At 33.4% G+C, this 26262-nt stretch overlaps 1 pseudogene; it reads left to right on the plus strand.

The window, feature by feature from the left end:
• Nucleotides 1-8718: 8718 nt before the first annotated feature.
• Nucleotides 8719-26043, plus strand: LOC143411874 (membrane protein FAM174A-like; annotated as a pseudogene).
• Nucleotides 26044-26262: the final 219 nt, after the last annotated feature.

Raw genomic sequence — 26262 nt, forward strand, 5'->3', positions numbered from 1 at the left:
CAAATTTTAGGGCTTGCATCCCAAAACTTACATGAATTCTGGGTTATTCCTGAAATGACAAGTAGCTTGTCATTATAGTTTTCTTGAAATATTTTCTATAAAACCCAAATGAAGAGTTTGGAAAGAATTCATCAAAGGAAAGACTTCTTTGATGACATAGAGTTTCCCTTTCTTGGTACATCAGTGCTTATTGTTGTGTATGATCATGAATGTAATTAAATGAGAAATAAGCCCAAATCTTATTAGGATTGGAAGAAAATACTTTTTATAGCAAATATGTGAATGTGTGTGTGTGTGTGTGCACCCAGTTTTGATGTTCAATTTTTAAAGGAAGATTCTTAATGTTTTTTTAACTTTCCTTATAACTTACCTTATCTCTGATATCCTTTGATGAATGTTAGGGACATACTACATTATTTTGAACTTTATAAACTTTTAAACCTAGGGTTGAGGTTGTAGCTCAGTGATAGAAGCATTTGGCTAACAGGCTTGAGGCCCTGGGTTTAATCCAATTCCCAACCCTATGCACACACACAAAAATAAAGAAATGATTTATCTGATAAAACAGAAAAAAATATTCACTGCTATAAGCTAACCATACAAAATAGCCTTTAAACCATAATTAGAAGTTCATTATATGTTATGCTTTTTTAATGTTATCATATTCATAAAGATGAAATTTTTGCATATATGTAATGTCTAGTTATATTAAGTCTATTTAGAAGGTAAAACATTTCTTACTAACATGAGTTGTAATTTATTTTTTTAACTAAAACTCCTTATGAAAAGTAGGAATAAATTCTTACTAGTCAATGATTTGAAGTATAGTATAAGACTAGAAAATTTGTATAATTTAAAAGGGCCCAAAGATTAGGTATAACCTTTCACTAGGTCACACCATAAAAATCATACAGCCTCTATACATCCTTTTCTCTTCTAATACATTTATAGTGTTATATTTCATACATGGATCACTATAATTCTAAATGTATGTATGTATTTATTTTTATTGGTTCTTTTTAGTTATACATACCTAAATACATTTTGATATAATGATAAATGCATGGAATATATCTTCTTCTAATTAAGTCCCTAGTGCCTCTCCTTCCCTTTCCCTCCTCCTTGCTCCTGCTCCCTTCCCTGTACTCCACTGATCTTTCTACAAACATACAACTATGTTTTTAAATGTCTTAAATATGTTCTTAAATATGTAATTTGATTAATGCAAAGAATCTGAATTTTACCTTCCACGTATTTTAGAATTCAGAGAGTTGTGCTATATGAATAAAAGAAAAATATTATAAATACTATTAAAAATTAAAAATTTTACATTTTTATTCATACTATACATTAACCAAATGTCATTGAATACCTATTATGTACCAGACACTTCTGTTAGACATCAAGGGCAGTTACAAAGTTCTGTAATAGATGATAATACATGATACATAGATGTTTTTAGGCTCCTAACAAGGTGTGCTGACTGCATGTGTTTTTACATTTATATATTTCATTTGCTAATCAAAAATGAATATACATAAAAATATGGGTGTATGTTTTGTCTTGAAAAAAATGAAATTATTCCTTTTATTCTTGCTTGTCAAAAATTCAACGAAATTTACAACTAATCTTCAATGTAGGACCCTTGATCTCCAGCTGATTATATGCAATTACCTCCTCCTCTTGCCTGCTTTTTTTTTCAATCTCCCATGTACAAACAAAAGAGCAGCTGGACAAATAGCTCACTTAAAGAAGCTATATTGAAATAAGTCTGCTGGAAAATTTCCAATGTCAAAGCAAAGGTAGCCACCATGCATACTTAAAAAATGATTTTTTTTTCAACATTTTGGCATAAATTTTAGGAGAAAATGAAAGACCTAACACACTAGTGAAAGTCCAGGTAAAAGATACATTGATGGAACCTTTCACACCATTTAATATAATTTTTGGATTAGGTTATACATCTATATATCATGCTTAAGGAAATTTATGCAGATACTTCAAATATTAACATCTTTTAACTATGCCATAATGTATAAACAACCTTTAGAACAAGTTTATAGAAGAGATAGAAAAGGGAAAAAAACTGACAAATAGAATGGGACTATTTATCAGTGTGAAAGTAGAAAGAAGGAGAACTGTGTGTGGTGACACACTCCTGTAATCCCAGTGATTTGGAAGGCTGGAACTTGAGGATCACAAGTTCAAGACCAGTCTCAACAACTTAGTGAGGCCCTAAGCTACTTAGTGAGACCCTGTCTTAAAAAAAATAAATAAATAAAATTGGCTGGGGGAAATGACTCACCAGTTAATCATCTCATCTTGAGAGCAATAAACTGGTGTGTAAGACTAAATGTTTGCTAATATTCTCCTGTGCAAGGCCCACCTTTTCTCAAGGAATGACAGCAGGAAGTGGGAGCCTTCTTGCTTCATACTGACCATGCTCTCCATCACTGCTTTCCTGTGTTCTTGCTGATGTTTTGACCACAGTTTCAAGTTTTCTTTCCACAATTATTATTCTGTGGGTTGGTTGCTCAGCTCTAGCAAGTGAGAGAGCCACTTATTATTTAGGACTTGCTTCAGCTCAATTCACATCTGCTTTTCAACCCAAGACTTACAACATTTTTTTTGTTGTTATTTGTTTTCTTTAAGTTGTGCTGGGGGTTGAACCCAGAGCTTTGTGTATGTGAAGCCAGTGCTTGGCCACTGAGTTAAACCCCCAAATCTGACACAATTCTTTCATAAAGAATCTTCAAACTGACAGACTCTGAATACATATTACCCTAAAATAAGGTCACTGGCATACATTTGTGTAAGAAGTAATTTAATAGCAGAGATGTAGAAAATCATTTAAGTAAAGTAATATCATAAAATGTTATTTAATAGGGCTGGAGTTATAGCTCAGTAGAAGACAGCTTCCATAGCATGTGTGAGGCACTGGGCTCAATTCTCAGCACCAATACAAATAAATAAAATAAAGGTCCATGAACAATTAAAAAAGCTATATATATATATATATATATATATATATATATATATATATAGAGAGAGAGAGAGAGAGAGAGAGAGAGAGAGAGAGTCAAAATTTAAAAATAAAGTGATTCTAAAAGATAAGCCAAAAAATGTCTATGCATATAATGTTCACTAATTAATACCTTAACAAAGCAGACATGGTGGTGCATGCCTGTAATCCCAGCAGCTCAGAAGGTCAAGGCAGGAGGATCCCAAGTTCAAAGCCAGCCTCAGCAAATTAGTGAGTTCCTAAAGCAACTCAGGGAGACCCTGTCTCTAAATAAAATATAAAAAGGGGGTGCAGATGTGGTCACTGGATAATCACTCCTGGGTTCAATCCCTCCTAACCCCCAAAAAAATTAGTGTCAGAGCTAAAGGAAAATGATTCAATACAGTAAACAAATATGGTAAATAACTAACATTCATGCTTTAAATGAGGGAATAGACATTTCTGATATGAAATATCATATTAGAATACAATTTATATATACTGTATTGTTTGAAATATATAATATATACAAGAAAGTTTATGTGTGTATACACAGGCACATATCATTTTGGGATATTGGAAATTCTGAAGATAATTGTATTGTCGACTTCCAAACTTTGATCATGTCAGTGTCCTCTTTTTACTATTAGAAAGATATTATTTTCAAAATTATTCTTGAGAAATGCCTAACAAGGGTATTTTCTCATTGGTAGTTATTTATAACATCCTTTCCTAGATACACCTCTTTTCATTATAATTTACTGGTTCCTGAAGTGTAACTATATTCTTTTTTTAAAGTTAGTAATAAGTCTCTTCTTAGTTTTGATACTGTGTTACTTCAAACTTCAGTCCTAATATATTGAACTTCCTAAGTCACAGATTCAACTTCACATCTGAAATTTACCACTGATTAGTGAAAAAACATAATAGCCTTACAACAGTGTAATTATATATATATATATATATATATATATATATATATATATATATATATATATATATAACCAAATTTTCACTTCACTCCTATCATTTAAAACTTCACATTTCAAATGTCATTATTCAGCAAATTGGAAGCAGCATAAAACCATTTCCTACTCTTGTCCTCAAATTTGCCTGTATGCTATTGCCATTTTACATTTTTATTTGCATAAAATTTTGACATTCTGACATTATTTTTTGAATGATTTTATTGCTTTTAATAAATTAGAAGAGGGTTACACAGATGTTTGTATTTACACAAAGATTTTCAATTTCCATTTGCTAGTCTCTCTTTGTAAGCTGAAGTTTCCATCTTTCCATTCAGCCTGAAAAACATCTTTTTTATTAAATATAATAATATGTAATTGACAATTAATTCCCTTAGCTTTAATTTTTCTGAAAAAAAATGTTGATTTTTGTCATCTTCTTGGAGTATACTTTCATTGGTTATAGACAATATTGATAGCTTTTTGTTTTCTTTTAATATCTTCAAGATGTTTCTGCATTGATTTCTGTTATCAATTTAAATACTAAATTTACCAGATTCTCTAAAAACTAAATGTGGCCATGTGACACATCCCTCACTAACGAAATGCATATGTGTCAAGGGCATTACCAGGGACTTTTAAATAAGTTATTGTTTCCATTGCTTTTAAAAAACAAAATTACAAGTACCCAAACACAAATGGCTTCACATTTTGCAAATTACATATCCCCCTCTACTTTTCCTCTCTGTCCAGGAAGTTTTGACCTTACCTTAGAAAAGAAAATGACAACGATAAGCTAGCCTTGGAAGAATATGAGAGGAGACACTTGGTGTAAACTTCAAGTCAGCCTGTGGCCTAGTACCAGGTTGAGCTTATCAATCAACCTGAGTCTGACACATAAGAAACTCGTATTTGCTATAAACTTCAGAGGTTTTACCATTTTGGGTTATATAACATTCTTCTAGCAACGGGTGATTGAAACAATAAGGTAGAATGAAATCATGGGAGTGTTTATGAACAGTTAATAATCCACCAGTGATGCTAAAGTACTAGTGTTCAATATCCAGTTCTGTTTTTAATTACAGGAGCCACATTAATTATGCTGTGTCTCAGTTTCCTAAGAACAACTATGAGATATTTTTGAGGATAAAACAAGCAATCATTTAAAGTTTGATATCTAATATATATTAGCTATTTCAAAGTTTGATATCTAATATATATTAGCTATTTAAAAGTACTCACAATAATTATACAATCAAGACTGATGAATTTGGGTTTTATTCAGCAGGTCAGTGGTTTTAAATTATATTTCCATAAAAGTTGACTGGTTGTTTCGCTAAGGAATTGTATTCCTTAATAAATTAAAAAAAAATGTTGGTGTTTACCTGGTTTACAGATGAACTTAAGCAATTTGATATGTTTCTTGTTCTAAAATTTTTCTCCTCTGAATGTTTTAAATCTCTAGTGCTTGATAATTGTTTATAAGCCAAATAATGAGCTAATGAATGAATAGTATATTAACAGAAAAAATCAAAACAAAAAAAAATTATAAATATATTTGGAGGCTTGTATTTTAAATAGATAGATATGCTCATAATTTTGAGGGGGACACTGGGCCTTGAATTCATGGGTTCTTAAACACTGAGCCAAATCCTCAGTCCTTTTTATTTTATCTTTTTAAAATTTTTTAAATTTATATATCAGCAGAATGCATTACAATTCTTATTACACATATAGAGCACAATTTTTCATATCTCTGATTGTATGCAAAGTATATTAACACCAATTAGTGTCTTCATACATGTACTTTGGATAATAATGTCCATCACATTCCACCATCATTTCTGACCCCAAGATCCCCCCTTCCTCTCCCACCCCTCTGCCCTGTCTAGAGTCCCTCTGTTCCTCTCAAGCTCCCTCTCCCTTCCCCACTATGAGTCAGCCTCCTTATATCAGAGAATATATATTTGGCATTTGATATTTTGAGCTTGGCTAACTTTACTTAGCATTATCTTCTCTAACTTCATCCATTTTCTTGCAAATGCCATGATTTTATTCTCCCTTATTGCTGAATAATATTCCATTGTGTATATATGCCACATTTTCTTTTATCTATTCATCTATTGAAGGGCATCTAGGTTGGTTGCACAGTTTAGCTATTGTGAATTGTGCTGCTATAAACACTGATGTGGCTGTGTCCCTGTAGCATGCTGCTTTTAAGTCCTTTGGGTATTGACCATACAGCTGGGTCAAATGGTGGTTCCATTCCCAATTTTCCTAGAAACTGCTTTCCATGTTGCCTCAGTCCTTTTTATATTGAGACAGGGTATAATTAAATTGCTTAAGGTGGCTATGAATTTGTGATTTTCCTAATTAAATCATCAGAATCATTGAGATTATAGACACAAGCCACAGTGCCCAGTTCAAATTGTCATTTTAATATTGCACGAGCAGAACACAATCTTTTCTCTCAGGAATATTGTTCTTCATTGCTCTGATGGATTTAGATAACTTCATGTCATAATGCTTTACTAAAAATACGGTATTCTACAAAGAAAATATTTTCAGGTGATTTGTCTGCTTACTTTCATTATTAATGAGGACTGAGAATGTCAGAAATATCTTTTGATTTTTTAATGTTTGTTACTTCAAGCTAAACTTGAACTTGAAAAGTTTAGCCTGAAATTAATATACAAGGTTTAACTAAAGACATAAAGGGCAGGAAGTAAAGTAGATTGTATACAGTCCTAGCAATATAAAAATGATTAGTTGTTACAAATAGAGAGTTAAAGAGTGTGGATTAATGGCAAAAATATTAGGAAATGGACAGATATTACAACATCTTAATGCTAGTTATGAAGGAAATAAAACAGTTGCTTAAATTTTGTCTTAAATGAAAACCACCTCCGTGAATTTGTGTATGATTCCAATATGATCTATGTTCCCACTCCCCCAAATTCTGTCTCAGAAATTCTAGAATCTGTACTTTTAATAAAGTATCTTATTCTGATTCAAATGGTTGCTAGTCATATTTTGAGAAACATTAGAATATAGCTTGTTATAAACATTTGAAGCATGACTTTAAAATTCAGAAGTTTACATGTCCTTGGCAAGGACTGTTGTAGCTGGAAGTAAAAGGCAATAAATGCCTCCAATGTTATGCCTGAGCATCCAGGAGAAGAATAATTCCATTAATAAATATGAAGAACACTATTCAAAATCAGATTTTGTAAGAAAGGAAATATATCACATGTACTCCTTCCTTCCTTCTTCCTCCATCTCTCCTTTACTTCTCCTTTCTTGCTGAATTTTATGTTGGACTATCTTGGGAGATCACAGAGAGTGACATTAAATACCAACTTTCTTTCAAGTATGGTTTGGAGTAGAGAGATCGGTGTATGGAAGATGGGAAATCCAAACAACCACTTTATTATTAATAAACGCCAGCTGGAAGCAGGACACTTGGATGTGTCACAAATAGGTTTTCTCCTACAGGAACCTAGCATTAAGATGCCTATTCCTGGCAGTTCTATCAGGCAGAAGCAACTGCATCATCCTGCTCTCTGCAAGCAGTTAAAAGACAGTGTCCTGTGCATCTCCCTCAAAATAGTCATTTACAAAGTTTTCACTATAGATCCTGTACTTCTCACATACAATACAAAAGTCAGAATTTAGTTAATGTGAATACTATTGTTATTGTCACTTAAACAGAAGCTTTATGAAAGTAGAAACAAGTCTTATTTATTCACACTCCAAAATCCCAAATTAGCATAGTCCCAAGCAAAAAGTAGGACAGCTAAAGGACTTGTTGAACAAATAAATTTTTAAAAATGTAAATATTAACTTATTCAAGTCAGATATTTTCTTGTAAGTTAAATCTGCTCCAGCTGTAACTCCATATTATTGGTGAAAAAGGCAAACAGGTAAAGAAGAGTGCTTAACAAAGGATAGGGCCAAGCATTCAGTCTGAGTTGGACTTCTGTAAAGGAAATAAACAGCTAGAACTGGGGCAGGCAAATCATAGGCCACCTGTTTGCTAATTGACTTCACCAAAATTAAAAGGAATCCATCTTAGATTTTCACCAGCAAGAGGAGGTTTTCCAATCTGAAGGAGCTTGTGCTGAGGTTAGTTTCCAGTCCTCTCACAGAAACTGGGCAACAGAAGCACTGTTTTCCTTGTTTGAATTTCAAAGGAATGACTCACAGGTTCTTGAAACTTGGGGGCATTTTTAAAAGGATTTGCATTCCAAAGGAGCAGATAAAGAATTCAAAATTCTGCGTTTTTTTTTTTTTTTTTTTTTTTTGGGTGGGGGGAGTCTGGGGCCTCTAAGTCAGAAAAAAGTCTGCTGAAATTTTTTCAATCAAGCCAAGGAAAAGCCAGGAAGTTCACCTTCTGGTTGATTTGCTGTATTTTTGCAGTTTTACACCAAGCAATTCAAATTATGCGCTTTCTCTCATGGTTTTGGCATGGAGCAGATGTACACCTTACACTTGTTTACTTTTTGTTACTCATCCTAAATCACCTCTTTCTCTTCAGTAGAAACAGCACCAAACACTCCTCAAGCATCTTCTCCTTTCCCCTTTGGTCAGGGCATGTGCGCAATCTGTGGAGAGGCTGAGGTCAATGACTGCGTCCCGCCCCTACATATTAGCAACCCAAGTGGCTGCTGAGATGTACGAACTTCGGTTCTCCCGGCAGCTGCTGCCGGCTCTGCAGCGGCTGCTGTCTCTGCCACCTGCTGTCCCCGGCCCTCAGCCCAGGATTTAGTCACCATTTCTTCGTTACCCAGCGGGCCCATGGTCCCTCCTGGACCCAGGTTGGCGGGCCCGGCGGCTCCAGCGTGGTGAGAGTGAGGTCTGGGGACGATGAAGGCCCTGCACTGCTGCTGCTGTCTCCGCCGCCTCCTGGCCTCCTTCTTCCTCCTGCTGCTTCTGCCAGCTCTGAGGGGGCCGCTGGTGGTGTGGTTGCAGGCAGCGGAGGCCGCGCAGGGCCTCGGGCCTCCAGACCCTGGCCAGAGGACCTTGCCACCGCTGTCCCGGGCCCCACAGCTGCCCAGCAACCGGGCCATGCTCTGGCTGAAGCCTCAGGACCTCGAGGCACCGAAGGCGGCAATGGCAGCAGCCCCTGGGCTGGGCTTGCAGCAGAGGAAAACGGAGGAAAGGCCGGGGAAGGCTCAGTGGGTGGCGGCCTTGCCGTGAGCCCCAACCCTGGAGACAAGCCCATGACCCAGCGGGCCCTGACGGTGTTAATGGTGGTGAGCGGCGCGGTGCTGGTGTACTTTGTGGTCAGGACAGTCAGGTGAGGCGAAGCCTGGATGGGGCACTCCCTGCAGCCAGACCTGGGCAGACCAGTGACCTCCTTCCTTTCCCGCAGCATCAGGGGCGCTTAGCTCGGAGAATGTGCTGTTCATAGTCCTAAAGGCCTGTGGTACTTTTGGGGGAATTTAAACCTCCTAGTAGGTGCTGTCTTTTGTTTATAATCAGCAGTCTACCTCCAAATCTCTTCATCTTGCCTGAGACTTGACTCAGCCTCAAAGGACACCTTTTTCCTGAAGTGGAAGTGATCTCAAATTCCCTTGAATTTCCATGATCACACAATCTTGTAACACTTTTCTCTTTCGGCTTCATGCAATTTTAAGTAACTAACTCATCAAAAATTTGCCTATCAGAATGCAAACTCCTTTAGGTCAGAATCCCCATTTGTAAGTTTTTGTGTTCTTTATTCAGTACTTCAGTGCTGCATTAATATACTGTACAGGGCCTTATTGTAGGTATTTTTTTATATGATTTAGAAGGGAAGTTCTTGTTTACCATCAGTGTTTTTTTAGATCCTTAATCTGCACCTAAATAATTGGATTATACCTAATTAGTTGGAAACCACCTCTCTGAAGAGTTAACATACAGCCAAGATCTTACCAGAAAGAGCTAGCCAAGAGAAGAGCTAAGAAAAAGCTATCAGTCAGTTTTATTCTCTATAAAATAGGAGCAGTGGATGAGTTTCCAGGGTTGTTTTCCAAACCACTTCATATTTTCCCCATAAATATATATATATATATATATATATATATATATATATGTATATATATATATATATATATATATATGTATATATATATATATATATATATATATATATATATAAAATCTTCATGAATAGAAGAAAATGAACATCACTTAGCTCACATAGCTGATTTAAGAAGGTACAGTGGAAGCCAGTGTTGCTGAATATGGATCCAACATTCTATGGTCAAAGAAACCATGGGAAATTGTTGGTTTCCCCTGAGGCCTCTTTTGATATCTATAGTATTCAACTTTTCCAAATAATGCATTCTCTTATAAGTTTATAAGGACAAACCATTCATTGATATTATTTCAGATTCTACATTTCAGTTAACATTAAGAAACTATCTCTTGCCAATTTTTGGTATAATATAAAAAAAAAGAATAACCATTAGTATCTGACAGGCTTTTAAAACACCCCTCCATTTACAAGTTTATATCTCTATATAACTGGACTTTCTCTATGTCCTAAATCCAAACATCACTTTGCACGATTGAATTCAGAATAAGAAAATCTAGCACTTTCTACTTTATATCCATTCTTATTTTCTATCTCCTCTCATTTTAGACCAGATACTAACTGAATTTGGGGAAAAAAAAGTGCCATTCTTTTCACCATTTTTATTTTTGTTTCTGAGAAGTTTTTACAAAAATATGTAAATTATAATTTATTATATTTTTCAAATATTTAATTTTTAGTTGTAGTTGGACAGAATACCTTTATTTTGCTTATTTATTTTTATGTGGTGCTGAGGATTGAATCCAGGGTCCCGCATGTCCAAGGTGAGCACTCTACCACTGAGCTACAACTCTAGCCCTTATAATTTATTATTTTGAACCAATAACTATTTAAAAGTTTACTAAGGTTTAATTAATATATTAAATTTTAAAAAATATATTTTTAGTTGTAGATGGACACAATACCTTTCTTTCACTTATTATTTTTTCTTTTAATGTCTTGCTGAAGATCAAACCCAGTGCCTCACACATGCTAGTTGAGCGCTCTACTACTGAGCCACAACCCCAGCCCAGTATATTAAATATTGATATACTCAATCTACATAAATAATAGTCCTTTGAAGGCCTTTAATAATTTTTGAGAATGTAAAGGGATTCAAACCATTTGAAAATTACTGGTATAAGTAATATTATTGAACTAGATACTGTTGATTCACAAAGACCATCAAATTCAGGCCAACACTATTATACAGGAATTAAAGTTGTTAAATTACCTATTATAGCAAGTATTAAGGGCATATTGCTATTTCATATATGTGCATATTTATACACACATACACACACACACACACAATGGATAGTAGAATAATTTTCTTGGTATTCTCTTAAATTTTTTTCCACTTTGGTTTATTTGTAATCTTAAATACAAGTGATTATCATCATTGATTTTCCTGTCTTCATTGCTGTAAAACTTGAAAATTACAGCCATTTCAATCAGATTCTATTGGATAATGCAACATCATATTGTATGAGAACTGCCAAATGCTGAACCATGGCTAATAAAAACTACATTCTTCACCCAGTATTTAACACATTCATGTAGTCCAAGTTCTAAATTTAGTAGGCTACCTAAGGTCCAATGCTTGATTGACGTTAACAATGTCTGGGCAATGTTCGGAGTCCACAATTTTTGTTTCCAGATTATGCTTTTCATTTTGGTGGATGCTCATTTTGGCCCCCGTTTCCAAAATATGTGCAACAGTGAATCAGCATTAGTTGTCTGTGCCAAGGGGGGAGAATATGCCAAAATTATCATTCCCTTTACTGTTATGAGATGACACTGAGACTATTTTACTTGTAAAATTTTATGATATTGAACTCTGAGATTTCCAAATTGTCTTGGAATGTAATTCAGTTATATTTTTAACTGAAGAAGTATTTGGAAGAACAGTCAGTTGCTTTCCAGAGATACTGAAAAATATATGCAAGAAACACTGAAGGGACAGAATAAATTTTCCAAGATAAACATAATGTCTATGAAAGAAGCTTATTTGTTTAATTCTTTACTCTATGCCCAATGCTGAACAAAATATAGTGAGCACTGAATAAGTAGTTGATGAATGAGTAAATATACTTGGTTAATTCTTCATATTACTGTAAAGTTAGATTATGAAGTTTAGAAATTTAGAGATAATTGCTACTTAGTGATAGAAGAAATAAGTATGAAGATCTTAATACTTACATTTCATTCCTCTTTGTGAAAGATTCTTACAGTAAAAATATATAAAATGTATAAAAATATATAAAGCTAAAACAGAATCACTTTAGAGGGCTGTTATTATTTTTGAGCATGCACATTGATTATATAAAAGCAATTTCTGGTATGAGTATGTGAAAATTGTCCATACTTTAAAAGCAGAGAATCATTTCTCTTTTCATACCATGTCAATGCTGCTTTTTCTTTTTTTATTCAGTATGGTGTATTGGAAAGACACCAATGCTGGGATTCCAACTCTTCCATTCTTTTACCTCTGTAATCTTTGGCAAAAGTCACTTAACCTCTTCAATTTCAGAACTCCTTCTTCTATGAAATGAAGATAAAGGCTATTTGATGTGGTATAGAGGTGTGTGAAATTTAGCATCCATAGCCTTCATTCTGGCAATCAGTATTTATTCAGCTGCCTAATACTGTGCACTAGAGATATAGTTGTGGTGATAGGGATCAACATTTCTGTCTCCGTGGTACTTGTATACTGGAGGAGCAGAGAGTCATTCATCAATCATACAGATAGTAAACATATAATGAAATGGTATCAAATTGCAGAATCACAGATCCTCCTTATATAATCTTTCTCCATTCTGCCTTCCTGTCTCCTTCCCAGCCTGCAGTGATTATGATTCTATTTTTTTTTTTTGAGATCAACATTTTTAACTTCCACAGATGTGAGGATATGCCCTATTTGTCTTTTGTTCATTTAGTATAATGTTCTTCAAAATACAGATTGGAGGAATAAGTTGTAGTGTTTCACTGCATAATAGGGGGCTGTGTCGATTACAACAATTTATTATATGTTTTATGGAATATTGGAAGAGAGAAGTATGAAAGCTCCAAAGACGAAGAAATGATAAGGACAAATACTAGTTTTGATTTCATCATTACATAGTGAATATTTGTATTAAGCCATGACACTGTACCCATATATGAGTATATTTATTATGTTCCAAGTAAAAATTAAATTATAAAAACTTCAAAAAAATGCAGATCCTATTAATATTTATAGGAAACAAACTATTTAATTTGATTATCCAAGCTGGTAAATGAAAACATAATATTAGGTTTTTTTCAAAAAAACTTTCTTTATAACTAAAACATTATTTTTGAGTTTTTATTGGCCATCTTAATAGCAAATAGTTATAAAATGTTAATCTGTCTCTAATATAATGCTACATATTTTATGTACATTTTTCAATTTAATTCTTGCAAAAACTTTTGAAATTGGTAATATATTCTTGAGATAACTGAGGCTGAGCAAGTTTAAATAGTTTGTCCAGGCATACCCATCTAGGATTTGACTAAACCCAGATCTACTTGAACTTACTTAACAAGTTTAAATACTGGGTTTCTTATGAGGAAAATAACTGATTTAAAGTCATATAACATGTAAAAATGTCTAATATATGAAAAAAATGAACTGTGTAAAATATTTGAGTTTTTGTTGAGTGACAAATAATAAACCTCCACATTTTACTATTTTATAAAAATGATTCAACTTGAACATTTATCGATTATCATGTCTGTGTCAAGGTGAAATGATTTCTGATGCTATCTCCTCCCCTCATTTAAAGATTTTCTTAATTTGCTACATGTAGTCAGAAATGGTGATATTTTAAAGCAACCTCTGTTATCTGATCATACATATATCCTTAATTCTTTCTGAAACCAGACACTAATAAAATATGTCTGTGGGACTGGTAACCACCTCTCTCCCATCTAGTTACTTAATTGTATGAGTTAAGAAATTAATTTTCTTCCAGAATTGTGATTTCAACATATAAAATCATGATATTGATAGAAATTATTCAACTGGGCAAAAATGGACTACTTTGTCTACTTAGTCATTTGTGTATTTAGTCACTGCTATTGATTTAGAAAATATTATTGGGCACCTAATATGTATCAGTACCAGGCCCTGTGGCAAGTATTAGCTGCACATAGATGGGAAAGTCTTTGCAATTATGGATCACTATTCTAGTTGTTTATGTATCCATGGAAAGCGGAATTTTTCTACCAAGCAGATTGTCCTGTTTCTCCTTCATTTATACAGCTTTCACCTATAGTAAGGATGGTAACAGTTCTAATTGTTATCTCACCAAATGTTTATTGTGGGAGAAATAACACAAATAAAGGAGTAAGGTGTACTGCAAGAAAATAAATATAGTCACCAAAACAAGGGGTGTGCATTGCTCTAGGCTTTTAGGAATGAGTATGAATTATTTTATATTCCATGCTACTAGATCTTTCCTTTTTAACCCAGCAATTTAAAACACCAGTCCATTCTTAAGTTGTTTTCTTCTGCTGACTTCTGTTCCCTTATCTTCCCTTATCCTATTTCATTGTATCCTGACAGGTGTGTGTGGAGAGGGGGAGTCAACATCCCTGAGGTCTAATCCAAGCTTCTCACATGAGTTACATGCCATCTGTAAGGTTCAGCCCATGCTTTGTGAAATAGAAAATATCTACTTGAAAGGACTGTTTCAAAGATCTATTTAAGTACTAAGCATAGTTTCTGGCATATAATAACTCCTCAAGACATTTTTGTAGTAATGATTATTGTTCCTCTCCTCATTTTTTATTTTGACTATATATCTTCATTTTTTTCTGTGATGTAGACATAACTAAAGCTTTTTGGAGTACTTTTAAAACAATCTTTTTTCTCTGTTCTTATGTATGCGATACTAGGATTTTATATATTTAAGCAATATGTGTTATAGATACAGTTTTGAGCAGTAAAATACATTTTAATTTCTTGGGATATTAAGCCAAAAGAGTGCTTTCCAACCGTTTTCATATTATGACACATAGAAATTGACATCCATATAGAATAAATATATGAGATAGCATTCCCTTAGACTCTGCCTAATTGACCTCAAGAGCTGAGGGGAACTTTGTATCAATACATCAGTAACCATACAACATGCTTGTTGGGAGGTTTTTTTTTAAGGATGATGCTGATTGTGAATTATGTAAACAAGTGCTCAGATAAGTAATCATATGAACCACCTTTAAACCCATGCAAATCAGTTCATAGTACTTTGGAGTTTCTGTTATACCTCCCAAACTATCCTGGATATTGGAGCTTAAATGACAATACAAGTCATGATTGACCTCAAAGTGCTCATTATCCAGTAAAGGAGCATTGTTGCCTTTTGTGGTTATAAATTCAGCTTGTCAGAATATCACAACAAGAGACTAAGGTGGTTGAAAGTAGCTCCTCTGAAATCTCATTTCTGTACATAAGGTTATTTGAAAAGCCATTTAACAATGTAACAAAACTATTATATTTGTCTAGAAGACTGAGGGTTTTACAATTGATATCAGTCATCTAAAAGCTGGCCCTGTAACTAAATCTACTTTCTGTTGACCTATACTCTTTGGATTTTGGTCATTCTTAGTAATTTTAAATCTGTAAGCAGGGAGAAGTTTGAATTAGAGATATAGAAAATTGCCTATTTAAGGATGATTGCCAATAGCGGGGACAGAGGCAGTAGAGGAGGATATTTGAAACTATAGGAAAGTAAGAAACCAAAGAAGCCATGAAAAGGGAATCTAAATAAAGCTCCTATGGAAGTAAAAGTATAGGCACGACTGGAGAGAGATTCTCCATTGAAGTGTCCCCATTCTCTACCTTGCTTTCCCTTCTCTTCTTGTTGCAGTCTGGCTTTTAATTGTACCACTCTAAAGTTGCTCTTTAACAGGATAATTAATAAGCACATTGTCTCGGTTCTACAGATATTTCCCTTCTTTTCTATAGATATCAATACACTAGTTTTTCTTTGGTTTCTGTGACTTTATGGTTTTCTTCTTACCTCTTTATTTAGTTTCTTGCTTCTCCATGAATTGTCTCATCTATGAACTATTTTTCCTACTTTTATAACTCTCCTACACATCTAATGTCCTGGAGAACAGGGCTTGTACCTTATCCACCTTTGGTCCTTCAAGGCCCTAACCAGCTGCTGGAATACAAAGGCATTCACTGAATGTTTGTGTGAAAAAATGATTTTCACCCTGAGATTTTAGTGATGTCTGGACTTTTTCTTAACCCCTTATGCTTTGATGGTCAGTGTTCTTTGGGTGATCTATGCATCCATCCATTTCTTTTATTTCCACCTCTAACCTTTTAATTGCTGTCTGAGTTATAGACTTTAGTCAGCCAACTCATTATTAGATAGGGATACAGCCTCCTAAAATTCAACTTTGAAACTACCATTTTTATCCTTCAACAAATTCTTGCTGCATTACTTTTATTAGGTGAATGACATCATATCTACAATTTCTCAAATTAGAAACCTGTGCCACCCCAAATTTGTCTCTTTAGTTACTGTTCACATCCAATCATCTAGTTTTAATTTCTAAATATTATTTTAGAATATTACCTCTTTCTGAATGACACTGTCCTTACATTATGCTCAACTCACACTAGGTTACTGTAATAGATACTGTTCTTCTTTCTCCATTACAAATATGTCTATCCTTGAACTTATCTTATACTTAATATATAATATTCCTTCCAATGTGTTTTTGATCACAATATGTTTTTGCTTATAATTCTTTATGACCCTACTGTTTAATATAGTAGCAATAGCTACTGTATTGTTTAAAACTTAACTGAACTGACATTTAAAATTCCAGTCCATTAGATGCATTGGCCACATTTCAAGGCTCAATTCTTGCATCACCAATAGCTACATGATTGAACAGAATGATGCAGAATAATTCTATCATTCTATAACATTTTCTTGGGCAGCAAAGTCCCATGGCATCTTATGGGATAAGGTTCATGTTTGTGAAATTTCATCTGCAGGTTTGCACTATCATCCAGGACAGTTGTCTTACATATGATAATTCAGCAGTTTAGCTACCTTTCATCTTATGATATTGCCATTTTAACATAAGTCCTCCAGAGTTGTCAGGATTTGGTGTTAGACACAAGTGAATGCACAGGAGGTTTTGACTACCTTAGCAAAGAAATGGCAGTTACATCTATTTATGTTTTATTTACCAAAAGTATATATGAGCCTAACTGTATGAAAGTTGGGAGTTACACATGTGTATTTGGGGTTTGGTAAGGGAAGGTGCATGTGTGCTAAGCACTAATAATGTTACCATATAAATCCATATACCAGAAGATTGTAATATGAGCCTAACTGTATGAAAGTTGGGAGTTACACATGTGTATTTGGGGTTTGGTAAGGGAAGGTACATGTGTGCTAAGCACTAATAATGTTACCATATGAATCCATATACCAGAAGATTGTAATACCTGGAAAAATGCACAACCCCTGTAGAACCCAGAGTTTGAATTCTAACTGGACATTCCTTCTGTGTTACTCATAGGTTTCTTAAAGTAATTGATTGATTACATTTTTTTTTACTTTTTAAGATGATCTTGCATCTTATAGAACAGTAAAAACAATTCTTATTTAAACTAAAAATAATGAACAATTAAATAATGCTTTTGCAGTTACTTTGATTGACATCACTTCCCCATGTTTTCTTGAAAATTATATAGAATATACAGATATTAATTGATTCCCATTGAAAAAGTATATTAATCTAAAAAATGATGCTTCCATGGAAAATCAACAAAATTTATCTGTTCTTTGATTGCTTAGTTTTGTTTTTCTTGCTTTTGGCCAATGAAATTATTCACTATGTATATTTATTTCTACTACTTCAAAGCTTCTGACTCTATATTTTGCTTTCTTTTAGCTTAAGTTTTCTATGACCTATCATTCTTTTCATGATAACTTGAGTATCCTCATGAATCCTTTAATCTTCATAAAAATTGACTCAGTCAAATGCCTCATATATGTGAGTGCATTTTTTTTCCTATACTGACTTCTTAAATCACATATTCTGATTGATTAATCTTATCTTTGTATTTCAGGCATTAACACAGATCACAATCCACCCTTGATATTGACAATCCTGGTCTAGAAAAGGTGGTCATATTAATATTATATTATTTTGGGGTGAGATTAGGTGATTTCAACATGGTAGAAAACATAATTAACCAATGTGTATCATTCAGAAAAGTTTATAGTTAAAGCAATTTTTTCTCTGGAAGAAGTAGAACTAGAGGATCTAACAGATATCACAATAGTATTTTGTGTACATTTTTTCTAATATTTTATATATTTACATTCTTTTTTTAGAGGTGGGGTCTCTCTATAAACTAGTTAAACATAGTACTGCAGTGATTGGCTATACCTCTACTGAAACTCAGGAATCTAAGGAGAACAGTTTGAAAACAGTTATGTTCTTTCTGTGGACTTTTAAATTTCTGAGGAGAGAATATAACAAAAAAGATTTGATGGGGCTGGTGGTGGTTGTGGCTCAGTGGTACCTACCTTACATGTTTGCCTAGCACATAAAAGGCACTGGTCGATCCTGAGCACAACATAAAAATTTAAAAAAAGAAATGTGTCCCTCTACAACCAAAGTATTTTTAAAAAGGGATTTTATGATCAAGATGTTGGTGGGACCACTGTGCTCAGCAGAAAAAACAAGTGTGGAATAAAGCTTTGAAAATCTGTGGCCTGTTTGGAAACTGCTAAGAAAACATGTTCAGTTTAATCAGAGAGAAGGGCATGCTAATAGATCCTACTTGAAAGATTCATTGAAGGAATAGGGTTATAAGGAATATGCATCTAGGTAATATAAATTGGCAATGTGACTCAGAAGCTAAGATGCTAAATGTTTGGATCAGGAAGTTTTTTGTTTTTGTTTTTTTTTTTAAAGAGAGAGTGAGAGAGGGAGAGAGAGAGAGAGAGAATCTTCAAGTTTCATTCCTTAGTTATCGGTGGACACAACATCCCGGTCCGTATGTGGTGCTGAGGATCGAACCCGGCCGCACGCACGGCCAGGGGAGCGCGCCACCGCCCGAGCCACATCCCCAGCCCGGATCAGGAAGTTTTTAACTCTAAGAACTAGAATACACATTAAATTTTGTTGTTGTTTTCTTGTCATGAATGTGAATGGTTTGATGGTTTGGTTCGTAGCCTTATGAGATAATGAAGAATTCTGAATTTTTTCATCTTTTTCTATGTTAGGGCTACATAAGCTCTAAAAATTATGTTCCCACAAAGTAGTATCTCATGCAGGATGGAGGGAAGGGGGCTGGGGCCTGAAAGGAGGCTTTCTCTTCTTGTTGTGGTTTTTTTATTATTTTTGTTGTTTTATTTTTTAATCAGTGAGAAAAGTCTTTCCTAGAAAATCAACCAGAGACATTTCCTTCTATCTAATTTGTCTGAGCTGCTTCATTTCCTCTCTCTTAGATGATGACTGGAAACAGGAAAATAATATTGTTATGATTGGTTTACACCAATTATTACAATCATTATATACTCCTTAGGGCTAGACTTTATTGCTTTCTAACAAAATCATGGTTCTGTAAGCTGTAAGAGGAAGGTTGTCTCAAAACAAAAAGCAGATTCTATTACAGTGATCAAAACTAAAAGATGGACTAATAAGAACAACATAATTGTACATGTTAAAGCAAGTAGATGCCAAGTCATTACTTTTACAATGGAAGGGTGAACAAAAAATATATTTCAACTAAAAAATTATTCAGTATGATACAATGTGAAATCATTGTATTGAGGATCATAAAATGTTTGTCAATTAATTTTGTGACCTTGGTTAGTATTACTTTAATTTATCATGAAATCACTTTAGCTTAATGATTTAAAACTCAAGTCAGGTAGTAAAAGTAGTTGTGTATGAATCCCAGCTTTCCAATTTATAGTCCCATATTTAATTTTCTCTAAACTCTGCCTTTTTCTATGTAATATGAGGGTACTTTCCTAATAGAATTGTTTGCAAAGATTATAAAAAGATAATGATTATAAGTTGCTTTGCTCAGTGGCTGGCATACGTGAATGTACAAGAGATATGAGTCATTCTTATGGAGATTATTTTGTGTCTAGAATTACAAATGTATATCTTACATATTTTTACTATGTTTTCTAATGCATTCACATGTTTTAAAACATGGCTGTCATTATTACTTTTTTATACAATTTTTGGCATTCATAAGACAGATTCCATTTGAAACATATAATTACATTGAATGAATACATGTATACATTTTAAACTTCTATTTATATGCAACATATATACATACATAAATATAAATATAAACAAATAAATATATATCTACACACACAAACACACATCCACACACACATAAAATATACACATTTGTGTGATATCTGACCTCTGAAACTATAATCAACAAGAAAGTAGGTCTGGGAAGACTGGAGTAGGGTAAAAAAGAAGATTGTAGAAGAAAACTAATAGGGTTTGCCATAGTGCCAGTCAGAGGCCAAGCAGGAGGGGAAACCGGGGAGTTCTTAGTAGATAGAAATTTAAAGTTGACTAGAAAAGAAATTTATGCTGAACTTTTAGAAATGGAAGTCAGAAGAATTATCAAGGTACACATTCTAAACTTTAGGGTCAAAAAGGAAAAAAAATAAATCCTTGTAAAGATAAAGAGGAGAAATGATGAGGAAATCATTTGTTGTATACTTTCATATGGGGCACTTTAAAGCCAACATATATGACAATATGACATTAACTTAGGACTTACTTCACCTGGTTGTCATCAAACAAGAGACAAAAATCTAAGTTCAGGAACTGATTATATGGACTGAATTACAAGAAACTAGATGAAAAAGGTATCTCTGAGGAAAAGCAACATTGCAGTGTTCTAAACACAGATGAACATTCTTTTGATATTTTCTTTGTTAAACTTTGGATATTACCATTGAACAGTTTCCTGGAGATGAGCAGTGATAAGATACATTTTGGGGACAATTGTCTATTTGATGATATACTTTGTCAAGGTTGTATTAAACTTGGCAGTTGTCAGGCCAATAGCCAGGACCCAATAAAAATTGCAAAAGGAGCCAAAAAAAAGAAAATTTAGAAGCATAGTAGTCTGAGAACTTCATTATGGGGTCACATATACCTCAACCTCTCCTGGAAGCATTATTGCTGTATATCAGAGTATACCAAGCATCATGATCTTGAGATTAAAAAGATTAGAACATTCATTCATATAGGTAGGCAAAAATATCTCTAGCATTGGAAATTATTCCAGATAGAATGCAGAGAATTTTTAAAAAGAATTAAAAATTCCGTTTGGCTTTTGAAAGGATATATGTCCATTATGTAAAGTATAGGTTAACTGTGTGTTAGAATATGAAAATTTTGCATATCAAAAGCTAAAAATGAAGCTCCATAGCATAGGATATACGCTAAATATTAGTGATTCTAGTTTGAGTATGACAATCCCCTGAGATATACCTAAATGAGATAAAAAAGGTCCTAGAGTGAGTACCTATTTAAATATTCTAGTAATACAGTTTTGTTTTGAGACAGAAGGCAATTATTCACCTCCTGAGATCCATATTAGAATTTGAAAATTGGCTAGATTCTTAGGTTTTGTTGTGGTATATTCAGAAGAGAATATTCTTATTGGCTCCCATTCCCAGAGGAGATGATTTCCATCTAAAATTGTAAATATCTTTGTTATAGAGAGAAAATGCTAGATATATTACTAATCTACATATTTCAGTCAGTTTACTTAACAGATATTTATTAGGTATTTATGAAAGAACCTGTGTACTATGGGTGAGCAAAACAGGTAGAGCTCCTACTCCTATGAAACTAATGGTGTGGTAGAGAAGAAAAATATTGACTTAAATAAGTGCACAAGTACACATTTGATGAGTACTTTGCCAGTAAGGTGCATTCATACTATGGAGGCATTTTTGATCTAGCTAGATAGATCAGAAAAGGCTTTCCTAAATTAATGATACTTGATCTGAAAACTAAATAAATAAGCACTAATACAGCAGTAATGTCAGTGTAAAAACTGTCAATACAGTGGCAGAAAAAGTATGGCCCCCATAAGGATTGAGAGAAGGCTTTGTGACTGGGCTATAGAAAGTGAAATGGAATGTGGAATGAAGACCAAAGTGGAGCAAGAGCTGTTAATATGAGCCATGCTATGTTCATATTTTGAAGATCATATTACAAACTCATTACTGAATGCTGAGGGAACTCATTGAAGATTTGAGGGGATAAAGGGCAGTTTAGTTTGTTGCCATAGTTGGTGTAAGTAGTAAATTAGAATGCTGTTTTGATAGGAGAAAAGATGATAACAATGATACGGTGGAGCAACACAAAAGAATTTCAGTGATTCCCAGGAAGTACACTCGATAGGGCCTTGTAGTTGGTGGCAGCTATGGAAATACATTAATCCTGCCTAATGTTAGGATAACCTACTGCAGGAAGCATGGTTGACCGACAGCCTCCATCTGTTGCAATCTTTAATCCATTGTGGCATCAATACCAAGATCATAATTCCTAGGTATCTGCTTAGCCAGTAACTAAGTGCAGCAAAATCTAGCTATTCTGACTGACTTGGGACAGCTAATGGGTAGTCTTTGCTTAAAGACACACCATTGGCCTGATCAAAACTCTTTCAGAAATGCACTACAAGCTGAACATCTTACTACCCAGTTATCCTTTCCCACTACTTTTCATGGGTCTTAAAACCTGCATCATCTGCTGTAGTATCTTCTGGCCTTCTCTATTTCCATCTATCCTACACAGGTTTTTTCTGTAATAAATAAATCTTTTGCATGCTGTATTAATTTTTTAGAGCTGTTGTAAGAAAGTCTTACAAATAGGGTTAAACTTCTATTGTTTGAACTGAGGGCCATGAGTGAAGAATCTCTTCCAGGCCTTTCTCCTTGGCTTGTGGATGACTGTCTTCACGTTCACATGTCATTCATTTTGTATTCGTGTAGTCTTAAAAATTTCCTTTTTAATAAGAACACCAGGCATAATATATTAAGTTTCACCTTAACAACCCAAGTTTAATTGAATACCTCTGTAAAGACCCTATCTTTAAGGTGTGATCTAAAGATCACATTCTCCAGTGCTGGGAGTTAGGACCTCAGTATGAATATTTGAAAGGCAAAGTTCAGCCCATAAAATGCTTTAATCTCTTATCAGTGTTTGCTTCCTGAAGTTCTAGAACTGAAAATTGATGGACTGAGTTATGAGAATGAGGTCTAAAAATGAGAGAGATGTCAAACTAGCAAAAATAACTTTTACTATTTATCTTGTATCCAATTTGACTGGACTTCCTGATGAAAATCACAGACAACTAAAATTATAGCTCTCTAACTTATTTACTTATGTTACTATGGCAAAAATTATAGTTTCAAATTATTGTTTGGTCAATAATTAGATTCATTATTGGTCACTTTATGATAAAAATAGTCAAGACAGATACTCTATATCAATAGTTGTATATTTATTATTGAGGTTTACCCTGTTTTATCATCATGTCTAACCATATACCAAAGAATGTGCATGTGTAATTAACATTCTTCAGTATAGGTTGAATGTGTTATTGAGTAAATTAAGGAATATTATTATTTATATTGTTGATATTTAATACATACCCTACATATAATCCATTAAAATAAAACAAATGGAACAAAAGGTATGAGTCAATTCTAGTGGATACAACAAGTTGTAACAAGTTACATTGATTTGTACTTTTTTCCTTGCATAAAGTAGTAAAATTAAATGAAGTCTTATTCTGTTTTGTTTATTTTATGTGGCATCCAATTTTTATATAGAGTTTTATCAAGCTTATCTTAGTACTTTTATTTTTATACTATCATTTCTACATGTAAGAACAGGAAATAGTTCTGACCAAGCTGAGTGTAATTGAACATTAAGAAATATTTGTCTATATTAAGACAGCTATTTGGTTACCAACTCAAATATCTAGAAAGAATATGATCAGGATAATTCTTTTGTGCATGCTATGTGCTGGGTGAATGTAATTCAATGTAAGTAATTGTTTAGATTTTAAAATCTTTTGTCCTTTTGGGCTTCCATACATTCTTTCTTGTATTTTGTTACATGAATTTCCTATTTTTATACTTCATTGGGAACCACAAAATATACTTTAATATTACATAATTATTTATTATGTCTAATAGAAAAATATGCATATTATTATGCGGCAATAGATATATAATTATAAACACATATACAGGCAAGTTGAGCTTAGTGGTAAGAAAGAAAATATGGCTATGAAAATTAAAGATTTTTAAGCCCCCTTTACTCTTTTGTTTCAGAATAATATACACTGTATATCAATAGATAAAATTAGACTTTTCCTTGATGATGCTTATTATATTTTACTTTTTTGTATTTTAAATAGCTCATTGGATTAACACAATAATTTTAAGACTTTATAAGGGTTTTTGACCCTCCTTGAGGAAAAAAAAAATCACAGCATATGATAGTAAATACGTTTTGTTGTATTTAATGTTTTATGGTCCTGTAGCTATCGTGACCATGTAGCTATCTCTCCCTATTTGGACTAAGGCAAAACACTTTTCAAGAAGTAGCATATCAGTTCTAAATTCTACTTAATAATACATTGGTTTGATAATTTGATTCATTCTTGTATGAATTAGTACATAAAAATATTTAATTTATTTAAATTCAACTGAGTCCCCCACTTATTTAAAGCTTAACAATATTCTGCCTGTTTATATGAAATAGGTTTCTGTTTCTTAAAAGATTCATGTTTGGAAGATATATTTTATACCCATGATTACAAAAAAGAAACCTACAATACAAAAGTATTTGTTGAATGTATATATGTATGCATGTATATGTAGGACACTATCTTCTAGGGGCTCACATGTCGTGTTTGAAAATGCTTATCTTTGAAGTTGGTGCCACTCAATTTGTCATGCAAACCCTCAACAAATATTTTAAAAGCATCTTAACTATATGTACATTGTGATTATATAATGGTGAATAAAGCAAGTATAGTTGCTTCCCTCTTGGATCTTAACGGGAGAGACAGAAAAATCAACACCCACATAAACATATACCCTCTCTTTTCAAAGTTTGTTGTTCTCTTAAGTCTATGTTAAGCATAAAGATTTTTATTTCTTATAAATTTCTTGGTTAGTATGGTTCTGGGGATCCAGAGAGACACACTTTAAGAACCACTTGTTTAGGATAAAACTTTTCAGCACCATTGGAATCACTTGAAGAACTTTAATAAAATAATGATGCTTAATTCCTATTCCTGAAAATTCTAATGCAATTATGTCCTGAGCATGCTACTTTTTAATGGACACTAGGTGATTCTGATGTGTAGCCTGTGATATGTTGCAAGCTACCAGTCTAGAATTTGAGTATATATGTATACATACAGTTTCTTAATGTTGCAAAAATACCTAATCCTAAATAATGATAAGATAATATGGAGGCAAAGATGGAATAGAAGGATTTGGTAAAGTTGTACCTGAACTAAGGTTTAGAAAATTATCTATCAGCACCACCAGTTGTCAGTGACAAAAAAGAGTATGTCAGTCATGGAAACAATCATAGGAATACATTTTGTTTAATGAATCATAAGTAATCCTTGGTGTGAATTATATACTTGAAATATAACCATCTTTGTATTGAGTGCCTCCTATGTCAGACACGTAGGGATTGTTTATTTTAAATTTAGAATATAAACTAAGGATTATCTATCCTATATTAAAATAATTTTTGTTCATTAATTTGCTGTATTTTGTAGGATGAGAAGAAGAAACCGAAAAACTAGGAGATACAGAGTTTTGGACACTAACATAGAAATCATGGAATTAACACCTCTAGAACAAGATGATGATGATGAAGATAACACATTGTTTGATGCCAATCATCCTAGAAGGTAAGTATTCAGTAGTTTAATTCCATATATAAGGAAGCAAGTCCTTGCCAAGAAAACTTAAGATGTAGATGTTCACTTAACAGTTTTTATTCTAATTGATATTATTGAGTTCTCTTTAATGAAGTTCTATGTACTATCCAGCCAATAGCTCACATTCACATTGCTATTCTGAAATAGCCATAAAGAATACAATACATCTGCCTCCAATATCTTTATTGTAGGT

Source organism: Callospermophilus lateralis, chromosome 12, assembly GCF_048772815.1.
Source record: "Callospermophilus lateralis isolate mCalLat2 chromosome 12, mCalLat2.hap1, whole genome shotgun sequence".
Lineage (NCBI taxonomy): Eukaryota > Metazoa > Chordata > Mammalia > Rodentia > Sciuridae > Callospermophilus > Callospermophilus lateralis.